Source organism: Poecile atricapillus, chromosome 7 (assembly GCF_030490865.1).
Source record: "Poecile atricapillus isolate bPoeAtr1 chromosome 7, bPoeAtr1.hap1, whole genome shotgun sequence".
In the NCBI taxonomy this organism is placed as follows: domain Eukaryota; kingdom Metazoa; phylum Chordata; class Aves; order Passeriformes; family Paridae; genus Poecile; species Poecile atricapillus.
In genome coordinates, this window is record NC_081255.1 from 4294869 (window position 1) to 4309984 (window position 15116).

Here is a 15116-nt window from a genome sequence, read left to right on the forward strand (position 1 = left end):
GTTCCCAGCTGCTTTTTGGATTCTGCAGAGCTGTTCAACACAGATTTCCTATTGCAGGGCATGCATCTCCCTCCTCTCTGATTTTGGTTTTCATTCAGCACAAGGCAGTTGTGGAAACAAACCCTTTTATCTGGATCTTCAGAAGTGGCTTGCTCACTTTCAGATTTGGAAGAAAAGCTGGAAAAATTTTGAAGACTGCAGTTGAAGAAAGAAGGGAAGCATCCAGGATGATCTCAAACAAAGAAATCCATAATGGAGAAGGGAGACATGATATTGAACTCCCCACACCCAAAAGAATTCAGGAAAATATGTAATTTCTGAGGGACTCATGGCTAAAGCAGCCAGGGTTTGGGTATAAACCTGCCTGGTTACTTGCCCTTGGGAGAGGGAGCCTCTGGGAATCCCAGTGACCAGAGCAGGTTTTGGAAAAACTGTCTTGGTGATGACTGTGAGGCTGGGAACCATCCTGCCTTCCAGTCTGACCAGCTGGGTGTCCAATTCCCAGAAAAGAGTCAGAACTGGACAAGTCAGAATGCCCAGTTCTTGGATGAGAGCCAGAACTGGGCCAGTCAGGGTGTCCAGCTGCCAGAAGAGAGCTTGTGGTGGTTCCTGAAAATAATTGTGTGGTCTTGTTCCAGTCTATGGCTTTCCAAAACCAGAGATCAGAGAGGCTCTGGAATTTTGGTGCAGGGAGCTTTGTATGGATTTGGAAGGTGTGTGACCAGTCAGTATCCATGTAGGTGTGACAGGTGTTTCATGTCATGAGCCTTTTCTGTGCTTTCCCCACCAAAACGACCTTGTGGATTTGAGGCTTTTCCAGGCTGAGCCAGGAAAGACCACTCAGGGGTGGGATATTTTGATCTTTCCCTATTTGCATTTTCAGAATCCCAGAAGCCACTGGCTACACTTTGAGTCAGTACATAAATCCAGGACAGGTTGAACAATGCAGGGCTGAGGAGGTGCCTTGGGACAGCTGGACAATCCTGTCTGGATTAACAGCTGGCTGTCTCAGAAACGCTGGAGTTTTTCCCTCAGCACACACAGCTTATGGAGTACATTCATCAAATCACATAATTAGACAGGTCTGCAGGGTTCCTTTTCTCTGGCCACTGAGAAAAACTGGGCCATTCTTCTGGTATTTATGGTATCTCTTCCAGCACAATGGGAGATGTTGGTATCTGTGGCTGGAGGATGGGAGTTGACGGGTAAATCTCAAGGGTGAGTGTGGTCCCTGCACCTGATCCTTATACCCCCAAATCAACACTGTGAAAGGAAGTTCAGGACTTCAGCTGCTCAGTCTCATTGAGGAAAAATATTGACCATGAATTCCACTCAGAGCAGTCTGGGTCTGCAATTACTTTTACTGTAAATATTTGAGTTTTTCCATATGTCTTCATGTTTGACCTTTACAATGAAGGACTGAATTGAAAAGATTATTTTTAAATAATTACTAATAGTCAACTAGACCTATGTGCATAAAAATCTTAGCTCTATAAATAATTGCAATGAAAGATAAATTAATCGGTAACTGCTGGTTGTAGAAGAACCAAAAAAAGAAGTTTTTTCTCTTCTCTGAGAGGATAAAAATGAGTAAAAATAGGTTTCACCTGTAAGAGCACCTGCTTGAGGAGCTGAGGCTGTTTCAGATGTACAGTGATAAAAGCCGACAATCCAGATTACTTGTGGGTTTGGAAAGTAAAAGTCATGAAAAGGTGACTTTCCTCCTCCCATGCTTCCAGTTCTGACAGGAAGGTGAATGTCTGGTCCAGGGGGTGTGAAAACCTGTGCTGCACTTGTCATGGAAGAATGGCAGTGCAATGGTCCCATTCCATTACAATGTAATGCAGTACAATACATTCCAGAGTTGGAAGTACAAATTTTTTCTCCATATTGTGCTTCATAAATATATAAATGCTATTTTGCTCTGGTTGGTTCATATACTCTTTGTCTTCAAGCTCCCTATTTCAAACTGTTTCAAACTGAAGAGGGAACCCAAAGATCATTAATTTGCTTAATAACTTCCTTCCCCAGCCACTGTAGTGTCAGAAATGGAGAGCTGTTGATTGTTGAAATCCATATTTGGATGTTAATTTTTGAGCCAAACTCTTCATTAACGTGTTTAATGAGTTGTCACTTGTTGGTGTGTGTGTGTTTGTATGTATCTGAGCGCGCTCCATGCTCAGGTTGGTGGTTAAAATCCTACTTGTCAGAGATCACAGCCAAAAAACCTCTAAAAACCCATAATGATTTGACATATCCAGAGTAGTCTGAGTTGAGAAGGATCTAAAAACTCATCCAGTGCCACCCCCTACTATGGACAGGGACACCTTCCACTAGCTCAGGTTTCTCCAAGCCCCATCCTGGCCTTGGACACTGCCAAGGATCCAGGGGCAGCCACAGCTTCTCTGGGCACCCTGTGCCAGGGCCTTTCCACCCTGGCAGGGAACAATTCCTCACCAATATCCCACCTAACCCTGTTCTCTGGCAATGGGAAGCCATTCCCTGTGTCCTGTCACTAAGGTCTCCCTGGAGACCTCTTCTCTTCTCCAGATTGGACACCCCCAGTCATCCAGCCTGGCTCCAGAGCAGAGAGCCTTCAGCCCTCAGATCATATCTTGATTTTGAAAAGTTCTCAATCTAGTTTTTAATCTGAATGTTACCAGGAGGGCAGCAGCCCAAGCACCACACCACAGCGTAACTTCTGTTTCAAAATTCAGCCTCAGTGAAGGTTTTTAAAGGCCTTTTTTTATAAAGGGACCTTCTCTTTGTTGGAAAAGATTTGCATGAACTGCAGCAATTCCCAACAATTATCCTCCACTTGCAGACAGTGGTTTTCCGCTTCTCCTTGGCAACACATCAGCTGAGGTGTATCCATGTCCCCACGTTGGTATTTACAGCAACCTTCCAGGAGTTTGGGGTTAAACTCCAGGACTGTGACATCAATATCTTACATCAGGTTTTGTGGTGACAGTCATGCGTAAGAATTTTTCTCCTGCAAATTTTTTCTCCTCTTTTTTCTCTGGTGTTTGCAAATTAGGGAGAAAAGGGTGGAACTTCATGTTCCCAGCAAGGATCATTCTTGTGCTGCCCCTACAAGGGGATGAGTAGTTGGGAGATTCCCGTTTCCAGTGGGAGAGGAAGGGGATCAGCACATCTACTCTTGGTAACTTCCACTGAGCCAGTGCCAAAGGCTTCATGTTGATTGATGCTCAAAAAGCACCACTTCAGCTGCATCAGCGTTCAGGGGATGATTCTCCAAAGCATGGAAAATTTCCAGGGCGCATCCAGAGTCTCACAGTGGCTCCTGCTGTGGCCAGCTGGGCCATAGAGTGAGTGACTGCCTGGGAGACAAGCCCAGCCATGGCAGAGATGTCCAGCAGGCTTGTCCTTGGGACATGCTTTACCTTGGTGATCTCTCAAACACAAGGTAAAGGAAATTTTTCTGGGAAGTGTCACCCACCAAATAACCTTTGTAACATGTCTTGGTGTTCACTTTTCCAGGAAATATGTGATAATTTCAACTTTAAGGGTCCTGCAGGAGGCCGATCTGAAGATTTGTGTCAAAAACAGTCTCTCTGGGTGAGTCTCCCAATGCCACATGTTAGTCTGTGGCTTTTTCTGCCAAGATCCATCTAGGATGCCCTCCTGGAGGCCTTTCTGTTTGTTAGACAAGGGTGCTGTGACATGGACAATACGTAAGTCTGATTCACAGAGTCATGGAACAACAGAATTTCCTGAGGGGGAAGGGACCCACAGGATCATGGATCCTGGCCCTGCACAGACAGCCCAGCAATCCCACCCTGTGCATCCCTGGGAGCATTGTCCAAACACTCCTGGAGCTCTGGCAGCCTTGGGGCCGTGTCCATTCCCTGGGGAGCCTGGGCAGTGCCCAGCACCCTATGGGGGAAGAAGCTTTTCCTGAGATGTAGCCTAAACCTCGCTGGCACAGCTCCTGCCATTCCCTGGGTCCTGTCCCTGTCACAGGGAGCCCAGAGTCCTCCCTTGGGAGGAGCTGCAGCCCCCAGTGAGCTCAGCCCTGTCTCCTCTCTCCAGGCTGGTTGGTATTGGTGCCAGTGTCGTTCCCTCTGTCTCACCATGGTTCTCCCTGCCCAGCTGAGCTTGACAGCCCCCACACTCCTGACCCCTCTCCCCACACAGCAGATTAAAGGGTGAATGAAAACATCTGCTTTCTCTCTTCACTGGGAGTCAGAAAGACTTGGAACACCCAGGCAGGTCAGGAAGTGCCCCTGTGGGTGTGCAGGCACAGCAGTGCTTGGCATAGCAGTGCTTGTGCACTGGCAGTGTGTGCAAGGTTCAGGCATCTTGCATCAGCCCCTTGGCTGGCTAAAAAACCCTCTCTAGGGAATTCAGGGGTTCCTCTTTTTCCTAGTCATTGGCTGGCTAAAAAACCCTCTCTAGGGAATTCAGGGGTTCCCCTTTTTCCTAGTCATTGCTTATACAGCCAGTCTGTTCAGGAATTCTGTATATTTCCCCGCATAATAAAAATAGTACCTTTAACTCCCATTTGAAGGAAGCAGGGATGATGAGTTGGGCTTCCGCTTTTCTAAAATCCCACTAAAATCTGCATCAGTTGGGTGATTTTGGGAAGCTTTTCCTTGCCTGTCCCACTGTCCCAGACACAGGAAATGAGCAGGTATTTGCTGTTGCTTCCCATAACCTGCTGGATGAAGAGATGTTAACTCTGCAATGGCAAACTGTGGTATATAAAACAGTGGGAAGGCTGGGGGACTTTAAACCCTCTTGCTCATCCAGTGATTTCCTTTCAGAGGAAGGTTGTCTCCTTTATATCCAGATTCACAATGGGGGATATTTTAAAAATGGTCCTAACTTGCATTAAGAAACAGGTAAGATTTTCATAATAAAAATAATTTCATAATAAAACCAGCCTATTCCGATTCTTTCTATATAAAATTGAAAAATTTAAGTGGTCAAATATTAATGTATTTTTCAAGCACCAGCAAACAGATAGGTACAAGAACTTCTCAAAAGGTCCAAAACACTTGCATTTCCCTACACTGACTGCTCTGGTTAAGGACAGAGCCAGTGGAAATGGTTTATTGCACTTTTAATAGTGTCTAGAACTTGCTGTGCAAGTTCAACACTTGATGATATGAATAACTTGATTGAAATGCAGATATTAGGGAAGAAGAGCCTTTAATGCCTCTAGGAACAACCTTATCCACTGACCTTACTGAGTCATATGAAGGGGGAGATTTGGGATTTATGAAACCCTTCCATGTATCTTATCAAAGTCTCAGAAAAGCCAAATAAGTGCAATCGCCAGGTTCAGAACAACGAGTTCATCAACAAGGAAATATTTGCAGCACTTTGTAGAAAGGATCTGAGAGGAAAGGCAGAGTGAAGGGTGTGATACAAACCAGTTCAGTGAATAGCTTGTTCTCCTGAGTAACTTGAGCTTGATAACAACCCCATGTAGGCTTGATATACGAGGGCTTGTGAGCCGTGGTGGGGCTGGAATCAAGTTTCATCAAATTCTTCTGGTATGCCTGTTCTGAGCCTACAGCCTCAGTCAAGGGAGCTTTTTCTAGCAAATAAAAAAGATGCAAGAGTTTCTGGGCCTCCATGATACTTGTGGGTGTGTAGCCCCTCACAAAATGTGTCTGCAGCAAGTGATGAAGCTCAGCAAGTGCAAACACTTTTCCAGCACCTGCTGGAGACAACCTGATGTCTCAGACACCCATGTCACTGTTTGGGACAGATTTCTCCAGGCTTTTGCTTCTGTTGGTCAAAAATGCCTCTGCTGTTGGCTGCTGAGGTGGATCACATGAACTTTCAACACAGACATTGCTGCAGGAATCCAGTCAGTGCAATTCCTTCCCTCTCATGCTGCTGTCAGAGATCTACATACAGATGCCAGAGTTTAGCATGGTGTGCAGAAAATCTGTATTCCTCAAGCATTGAACCAAAATACTTACTTTTCTCTCTGTGGATTTAGCTATTGCAAAGCCAATGTCTATCAGAAAATCATGAGAGCTAAAGGAGCAGAGTATCCTGGAAGTTATCATTGGACATGGTGAGACCAGGTAATGTCCCTGCCAGGGGACCTTTGGAAATGGTCAACGTGGGGCTGCTCCTTCTGCTCTTAGAGACCAGCCGAATTTTTTGGATTGCAATTTCAGCATTTCTTTTTCTCCATGGGCTTTAAGGGATTCCCAGGTCCTGTTCATGTACGAAGCTAGTTATAGCAATAGAAATGTGGGTCACTGTTTGGATCAGAGCTGACCTTTATACAGCTTTTTTTTCCCCTCAATTGCACAGAAAATGGATGCACAATTAACAGACCACTAATAACTGTGTGACCAGAACTGGATATTGCAGCATAGGTTAACACATCCAACCAGTGACTACGTTTGGTCATAGGAAAGGGCTGTAAATCCACGAAAACTGGTGTTTCGTTGGTGGAAGCTGAAAGGATGGATGGTGCGTAACTCCTCGTAAGACACCGGTTGTGTAAGCGTGAGGAAGCTGCTGGTGTGGTCAGCCCGAGGATCCTGCTCCTGGATCATATATCCTGCAGGGAAATGGCTTTGCACAAGTGCAGGAAGTCAGCTGTGTTGAAGATTGGTGACACACTGTGAGAGCTGAATGATGGATGCATGGGGCACCCTGACTGTGCCAAGGGGTCACAGGATCACTCGGCCTGGAGGTGACCTCGGGAAGTCCCTGTCCAACCCCCCTCAAAGCAGGTCAGCTCTGGCTCAGACCAGGTCGCTCAGGGCTGGCAGCAGCTGGGTCTTGAGAGCCTCAATGGATGGAGCCAGCTCTGGGAGCACATTGTACCTTCCTCCTGCCTGGAATGAGCACTGAGGGTCAGTCCTTGTGTCCAAATGGCCACTGTAATGCCTGATCCTAATCAATTCCTGAGCTGATAATCCTGCTCAGCCTGGGGAGCCTCAAACCCATCTAAGGTCTGGGCCTCAAACCCATCTGACGTCTGGGCAACAAATGCACTGTTGTTACTCTGCTTTTCTCTTAGACAGAGTCAATAGATTCCAACAAAACTAAAACTACACAAAAATGTTCTGTGAACAGCAATAGCAAGAAACACCCCCAAGAAAATTCCAGCCAGACCCAGGTGAGCTCACAGATGGTTGGGAGTTGAGGTGAAAAGAATGCCAGGATCTGCTTTGTGGATGTGACTTCCCTCTCTGTGCCAGGCAATAGGAACTATAAGAACTTTTCCTTCTTGTGACAACACTCCTTTTCCCCCCTGCATTTCTTTTCAATACTTTCTTTTAAGGAGGTTGCACATTCAGAGGCTGCATTGCATAATTCCTGTTGTCCTTGCTAAAGCCTGAAAGGCAAATCACTTGAATGAAATATTTTTCCCCTTGCCCCAGGCAGGATGTAAAAGAAAACAGATTCCTTAAACCATGGATGGCCAAAGTATTTTTATTTACTTTTTTTTTATGGCTGGTTTAATTGTCGTCAGTGACTGGTCAAGGAATTAAATTAAATCCACCTGTTTTCAATGCTTCTTGTGGAATTATTGTGTATGAAGAATGTTTTTATGCACATTATAAACAAAATGGGGGTGATTTACACCAGCTACTGTAACAGGAAGCATTACAGAGTGAAATGAATTGCAACATAACACGCAATAGCTGAAGGCAACAAAATTAAAGTAAAATTCATTCTTCTCATTGCAACTTTTTGTAGTGCTGTCATTGCTTAAGAAAATTGTGAAATAGTGGGAGAAGTTTCAGGTTTGTTTGAGTCCTTTCAATGTGTTCAAACGACTGAGGGGAAATTTAGGTTCAATACGTGGAAGGAATTGTTCCCTGTGAGGGTGGCAAGGCCCTGACAAAGAGTGCTCAGAGAAGCTGTGGCTGCCCCTGGATCCCTGGAAGTGTCCAAGGCCAGGCTGGATGGAGCTTGGAGCAGCCTGGGCTAGTGGAAGGTGTCCCTGCCTATGGCAGGGGTGGAACTGCATGAGTTTTTTAAAGTCCCTTCCAACCCAAACCATTCTGGGACTCCATTATGTGATTTACTTCCACCACCCTCCTTTATCTATTGGCAGGGAACAAACCCTGGGAATGGTGTTTGCCTTTTCCATCCCCTGGGCCCTTCCCTGATCCCTGTAACCTTTCAGAGATGATGGACAGGTCTTGCAAGAACACTGGCTAGCACTCTGGGCACCAGTGGATGCCACCCATCAGATCTCATGGACTTTAAGGGAGAAGGTTTCTTAAGAGACCCTGAGTCAATTCCCTTCCAGCACTGGTGGATCCTTTCCTCTTTGAGCTCCATCTCTAAGCTCTGGAGCCTGGAGACCTGCCTGGTGAGCAGTGATGCAAAGGAGACAGAGTGCCTCATTCCCACCTTCATCAGCAGTCACTAAATCCGCTGCCCCACTCAGACACATTTTCCTTGTCCAGCTGTACTGCCCATGTAGGTTTAGAAACTCTTCTTGCTGCCCTTGACCCAGTCCATTGAGCTGTGGCCTTCCTGATGGCACATGCCAGGGCCATATATCCCAGTCCCTTCCTCTGCAGACTGCTCCTGCTCCCAGCTCTGTGTGCTCCCTCCTCAGTCTGGACCTCAGTGTAGACCAGGCTGCCATCAACTTCCACATCCCCAGACCAGACTTCCTATTTTTGTGAGAACTTGCTTTCAGTTTTGAACAGAGAAAATGTATCAAGGCAGATATTTCCTTCTCTGTTTATACCTAAATGCACATTGTGATGCTTGAATTTCTGCTTTTTCATTGTACTGGGGGAACACCGTGTCTTCAGTTTCTCACCCAGCTATTAACCCTGTCGAATAATCAAGATGGTATTTGGATGAATGTTCTCTTGTAAGTAGTGCTACTGAATCAGAAATTGCCAAGTGAGAGTATTTAGAGCTGCCATGAATGTTTGTAGAAGTGAAGAAGCCTAAGAAACTTTGCTTACACATGAAAAAAAAAAAAATTAAAAGTGTTTATTCTAGAAGGCAGAGTTGAACTCTGATCTGATTATATGATGCTGTTGATATCCTGCAGGCCTGGGCAGATCTCTGGACATTTTAGCTGTGACCATGGTGACATTCACATGCCAGGTTTAAGGGGAAATTAGTGACATAGACTCATTTATTTGTACAGATTCTCATCTAATGGATTAATCCATGTTTACATACCTACAGTGTGAGCCACCCAGTAAACAACGAAACCTGAGGAGAGCACAAGATTTTGGTCCATGGCTTTGCAGAGTTCCTTCTCATGCCTGTGCTGCTGCTTGGCAGCCAACAGTTTGATTTCCACTGTATGGAAGTGAAGCCTGGCTAGGAAGGAAGTGCTCAAGCACTGAACAGATTAAAGGATTAAATAATTTTCTGTGCTTTGTTGCCTTCCCTCTCTAGAGGGAGGCACTTCCTATAAATATTTGGTTCTAGTTCCTACAGTTTTTGAGTATGTGGCACTTGGACAGATGATTCATATTTTCATATACTTTTAGGCACGTATTTACTAGCTCCTCAGATATAGAGGATTGAAATAGTTAATTAATTAATTAAGAAGCTGTGGCTACCCCATCCCTGGAAGTGTTCAAGGCTGGGTTGAACAAGGCTTGGACCAACCTGGTATCCCTGCCCATGGCAGAGGGTGGAACTAGAAGAGTTTTAAGGTAATTCCAACTCAAGCCAGTCTGGGATTCTGTGATTTGTGAGTGAACACATGAGTGTGATTAGGAATTTAAATTAAGTCATTATTTTTGTAACAACTCTTGTTATGAGAGAGTGTAGAGCTGCATCACTAGTACATGACCAAAGCAAGAAGATGATGAAATCCATCAACAGCTGCTGAAATCCATCCCAGCCACTCTTATTTCATTATTCCTGATGCTGGCATTTATCAAAGCTCTTTTTAGGGAATTTCTACTCTATAAGAACTCTTGAAAGGCTATTTTTCTTTGAATTGCAACTAACCCATGCTGAAAATGTTGTAATTCCCTGCAAATTGGAAGAACTGTTGTTGACGTGCCGTGTGTGACAGGTTTTTTCTTGGCCATGCAACAAGAATGAGTAAGTAGTGTGGACAACAAAAGAGAAACAAAAGCAAGTGATGTGAAAGAACTTACTTCACTGGTGTGTGTGTGTGTGTGATGGGGTGTTGGTCATTTTTCCAACTCAGAAACCAGTAATTTGTTTCAAGGGTTTTCTCTATTTCATGCCCTTGATGGAGATGATTCAGATGAGAAATTTTCTGAAATTTCCCTTGGCAGGTTATTGCACAGTTTTATAGCTTGCCTGCATGAACAATACTTTTGTGAACCTGTTAAACTCTTAAAAACACAGATTTGTGAAAGTTTTGTGTGAGCTAATGTGGGTTCTGTAATAATGTGGTAGCATAAATGGAATTTCCTTGGAATGTGGTCTTGGGGCTGCTCTCAACCAAGGAAGGGCTGTTTGGCCAGAAGCAGGCAGGTGTCCTTGTAGAAGGAAAGCCCTGCATGGCACTGGTGTGGTGATGCTGTCAGTGCTGACATCCCTGCCTTGGAAAAGCTTTTAGGAGACAAAAGTAGTTGAAGCTGCAGACACTTAAATTTGTTGGTCCTCTACCTATGGCAGCAATTCTTATTTGCAGGGTTTTGCTTGTGCTCCCAGCCTAGACCTGTAGAGTAAGGATGACCATATTGACTTACATTTATTTATTTTTACTAACCAATGAATGGCCCTTCTTCCATTAATCCAGCTAGTTATTACATCTGTTTATACTTTGGGCTTTGCCATTACATCAAAATGTCGTGCAGCTTTACAAGTTGTGTGGAAAATGTCAGCCTTTTGTTCTAGAATTGCATCAGGTGAGCTGAATTGGCCTCGAGATGGGTCAGGAGAAGCAGTGACTATGCCAGTGCCAGTCACCTTCCAAATGCCACCTGCTCATGTCTGTGTCATGGGTGAAGCTCTGGGCTGACCCCAGAGGTGACCTGCTTTGAGCTACAGGTTGGACCAGGGACTTCCTGAGGTGCCTTCCAGATTGGGCTTTCCTAGAAGCCGGTTTCTCCCACCAGCTCTCTTCTAAAAAATAAAATATATAAGATACAATTAATATATATATCTCTTATATCATATATATAATATATTATATTGCATAAATAATAATATAAATATATAATATAAAATATATTATATAATATATCGCATATCATATATCATATATATAATATATATAACATATAATATATAATATAATCACAGAATGGCACATTTCCCACTAACTTTATTATCACAAATATTGTGAGTTGGAAGGGACCCACAAGGATTGTCAAGTCCAACTCTTCAGTGAATGGCCCTACACAGATCTACCTCAAAACCTTGGTGTTATCAGCATCATGCTCTGACCAATTGATCTAATCTAATCTAATCTAATCTAATCTAATCTAATCTAATCTAATCTATTTATCCAAGTGTCTCAGGTCCCAGCATGACTTTGTCCATGGCACTTGTCTTCCACACAGATCTTTGTCTACTTCTGCAGGTTGGCCAGCAGTCAACATCAAGATCGGGTCTCTTCAGGTGACAACCTGAGTTTTTGTTATATTTCTGCCAGGCATGCAAGGCAAAACTAATTAGGAAAATTAATTCTGTTGCCAGAACTTTGCCCTGAAGAATTGTTCTGTCCTAAGAGCATTTCTGCTTTCATGTAGATGGTACTCATGAAGACAAGGAGCCTGGAGAACTGCACATGTGTCCTGGTGCCTGGGAGTAAATTATCTCAGCTCTCTAATGGTTTCTCCTGATGATCCTGAAAGGCATTTTTCTCCTCTATCATCAGTTTCAAAAGTTAGCCAGTCCTTGGTATTTCCTTTAGGGATTTAAGTTCATGGAGAAGCAGTTATAGATTATTTCATTTCAGCCTGTGGAATGAACACACAGATGCTGCACTAATAGCAGTGAAATAAGGTTTTCCATCAGGAATGAGAGCAGGAATATCTGAACAGGTTTCAGGCTTTGGATCCAGACTTGCCTCATTGTGCTAAATGTGCTTACGCACACCCAAGCTGTCTGCTGGACAGCCCTGCTGTCTGCTTCCGGTCAGAAAAAGATTTGGGCTTGATGATTCACAGCAGGCAGAGAAATCAGTGGTGAAGGTGAAGCTTCTCTTAATTCAGGCTATTGATGTACGCAATCCATTGAATCAAATCAGGTCAGGAGCAATGGATGGCATTTACATATGTAATTACATTATACACGTAATCCACTACTCTCAGAAACCTTTCAGGTGGCATTGTTAGAAGTCATTTGCTTGGATTTAAATAGAGTTTATAGCATGTCCATACTTTCCATGATAAATAGTGTTACTGGACTCCTCATTTAGAGTACTTCAGGTGGGGTGGTAATGGGTAAAATAAAACAGATAAATCACATTTTGCCAGGCAGCTACAATCAGTTGGGGTCACTAAAGGCTTTCTTTTTCTCAGACAGAAGGAAAAAGCCTTGCTTGGAGTCCAAGCCAGGTCTGGGTGTGCTGTGCTAGCACCACGTCACTGCGAGCAGAGCAGCACATGGAAAACCCATCTGTCTGCATCCTTTCCCAGGAACTCACACTTTCCTCACCAACCAGCACCTGGCCATGTCTGAGTCCAGGAATTAAAAAAAACAAAACAACAAAACAAAACAAAACAAAACAAGACAAAACAACAGCAACAACAAAAACAACAAAAAAAAACAACCCCCCCCCCCAAAAAAAAAAAAGAACCAAAAAAAAGCAACAAAGGAAATCATTGATTCTCTTCCAAAGTGCTGGAACAAGAGTGGTGTTACGCCACTCTTCCAGATGCTGGACAAAGAGGGATGGGGCTGCAAGAAGCTTTCTAAGCACTGTGATACAACTCCTGGCTCTCTAAGCCTTTCACAAGGTTTTCCTAACCTTGATCTCTTAGCATTTGGCTGCAAACAGGAGCAATTTCCCTTTATTGGGAGTCTCTCAGTACATCTGGCTTGCAATGAGGTGATTATGCTCTTCTTCTTTATTCTCCCCATAAAATATTTCACTCTGGGTACTTTCTTCCTGCATGAGTGACAGCATGAGAGGACGTTAGCAGTTTCTATCTTCATAATTTTTATCTTTTTTTGGTTATTCTATACATTCAAGTCTCTCTAAAAGCCGGGAAAGTTACAAATCCACATTATGTAGAATCATAGAATCGCAGAATATCCTGAGTTGGAAGGGACCCAAAAGGCTCATAGAAGTCCAGCTGTGATGTGATTCGATGTAATGTCAGGAGGAACCATGAAATTTTCATTGTATTCTGTCACTACCAAGTGCCCCAGTCCATATTTCTTCCTCCTCTGCTTTAGTGTAAGTCACAGATGATTTAGGCAGCCATAGGGAGCTTTACGATTTCAGACGATTTTGGAAAATTTTCCAAAAATTGAAAGGCTTTACACATCCAAGTTGGTCTGAATCATCCTCTGTAGGTGCACAGCTCTGTCCACTGACTACACTGGGGAGAAAAGGCTCTGTTTTTGTCTTCTGAGTCACAGCTCAGCTGTATTCGCAAAGCAGCCAGAGAAGGATCAGACAGGAGGTGAGCCATGGGTTTGCCGCCTTCCTCAGGGGGAAAAAAATTCCTGGGATTTGTTAAAAGGAGCCGTGCCAGCCCTGACAGACAATTCTCTTTGGGAGAGCCACCAGAACAAAGGGCTGCTCCATAAAAGGGTAAGGAAAAGAAAATAAAGAGCAGGGAAGATCTGGAAGGCAGAGATGGTGAAGGGAGGGTGGGAAGCTCCATGGTGGCCCTGCAGATGTGCTGGGTGAGCCAGCCCAAGGGGGCTGTCCTTGGAGGCAGCTGGAGCTCCTGGGGGACAGTTGAATGTCCATATCATATCTGCCAGTCCTTTCTGCCCCCATCCCTGATGACCCTTCCCAGCTGGGAGTGTGGACATGGTGCAATGTCCCCTGCTGACTGTTCCTGCTCGGTGATTGCCCACTTTTAAATGCCTCTGCTGTTTATCCCTTCCCAGAGCCTTCCCTTCATCCATTGCCCTCCTTCCCTTGTTCTCATCATCTCCTTTATTTCTCTTCTTCCTATGCTTTCTCATTATCACTCCTGTTCCTCTTCATCCTTTGCTCCATCTTTGACTCTGTCTCCTTGTGATATTTTTTTTCCTACACAAAGAAAGCCACCGCACTTTGGGTGCTTTGTTTCTCTGCTGAGTTGTGTCTTTCTGAAAAGGAAGCCCTTCACATGAAGGTCTGTGCTGCTACTTTTTTGTTCCTGGACCACAAGAGCTGCTGCCCATGAAGGCCTCTGGGCACCATGAGAATATGAATAATGATAATGGAGCACAGCATGCATGGAAGAAGTAAAAGAACTGATGACACAGGGCTGATGTTTGAGACCCTTAAGGAAGATCCTTAGGGAAAGGTTGCTGAGATGCTCCTCCTGCAGTTGTGGAGCAGTTCCCAATGCAATGCCCTTTCCCATATCCTTCTTCTAGAACATCCCCACCCCAGAGGTTCTGAGGTTCATCCCCACACTGTGGTGATGGGTCTTGAGCTCAACCAAGTGAGCTCATGGAGCTCTTCCGAAGGCACCAAGCCAAGCAGTGAATGCTGGCCATTAAAATGTATCTGCTCTGCACAGCCTTTCCAGGAAACTTGTCCAGGTCTTTCTGCCTGCAGAGAGCTCTGCTAGAGGAAAGGGGCATGTGGAAACACTGAAAATGGCAGGAGGGAGCAGGTGGTTCTTCTGCCCTCATCCAGGAGGTGCCTCCTTTATCCAGACTCTTGGAGCAGTAGTAAAACACCAGATAATTAAATTTAAAGCTCCACAGCAGCTGTACTGCCAGACTTGCTGCAGGACATCTGAGGTCAGCCCCACTGATTTTAGGCAGCTTCTCCCCCATTTCCCTGGTGTCCATGAACCCCTGGGTGATGTGGTCAACTTGATGTCCTGTAGGGGTGTCCTTTGAGAGGTGCACAAAAGGCACCAGAGGTTTCCTCACACCTGGGACGTTTTGGGGTGTTCCCAGTACCCACAGCCCTGTGGTGGGAACCCCAAGGACCATGGCATCACACAAAGGGCTGGGTTTTGTTCATATTCCCAAGTGTCTCATAACTCTGAGATCTTTTTTGACCCCACAGACAGCCC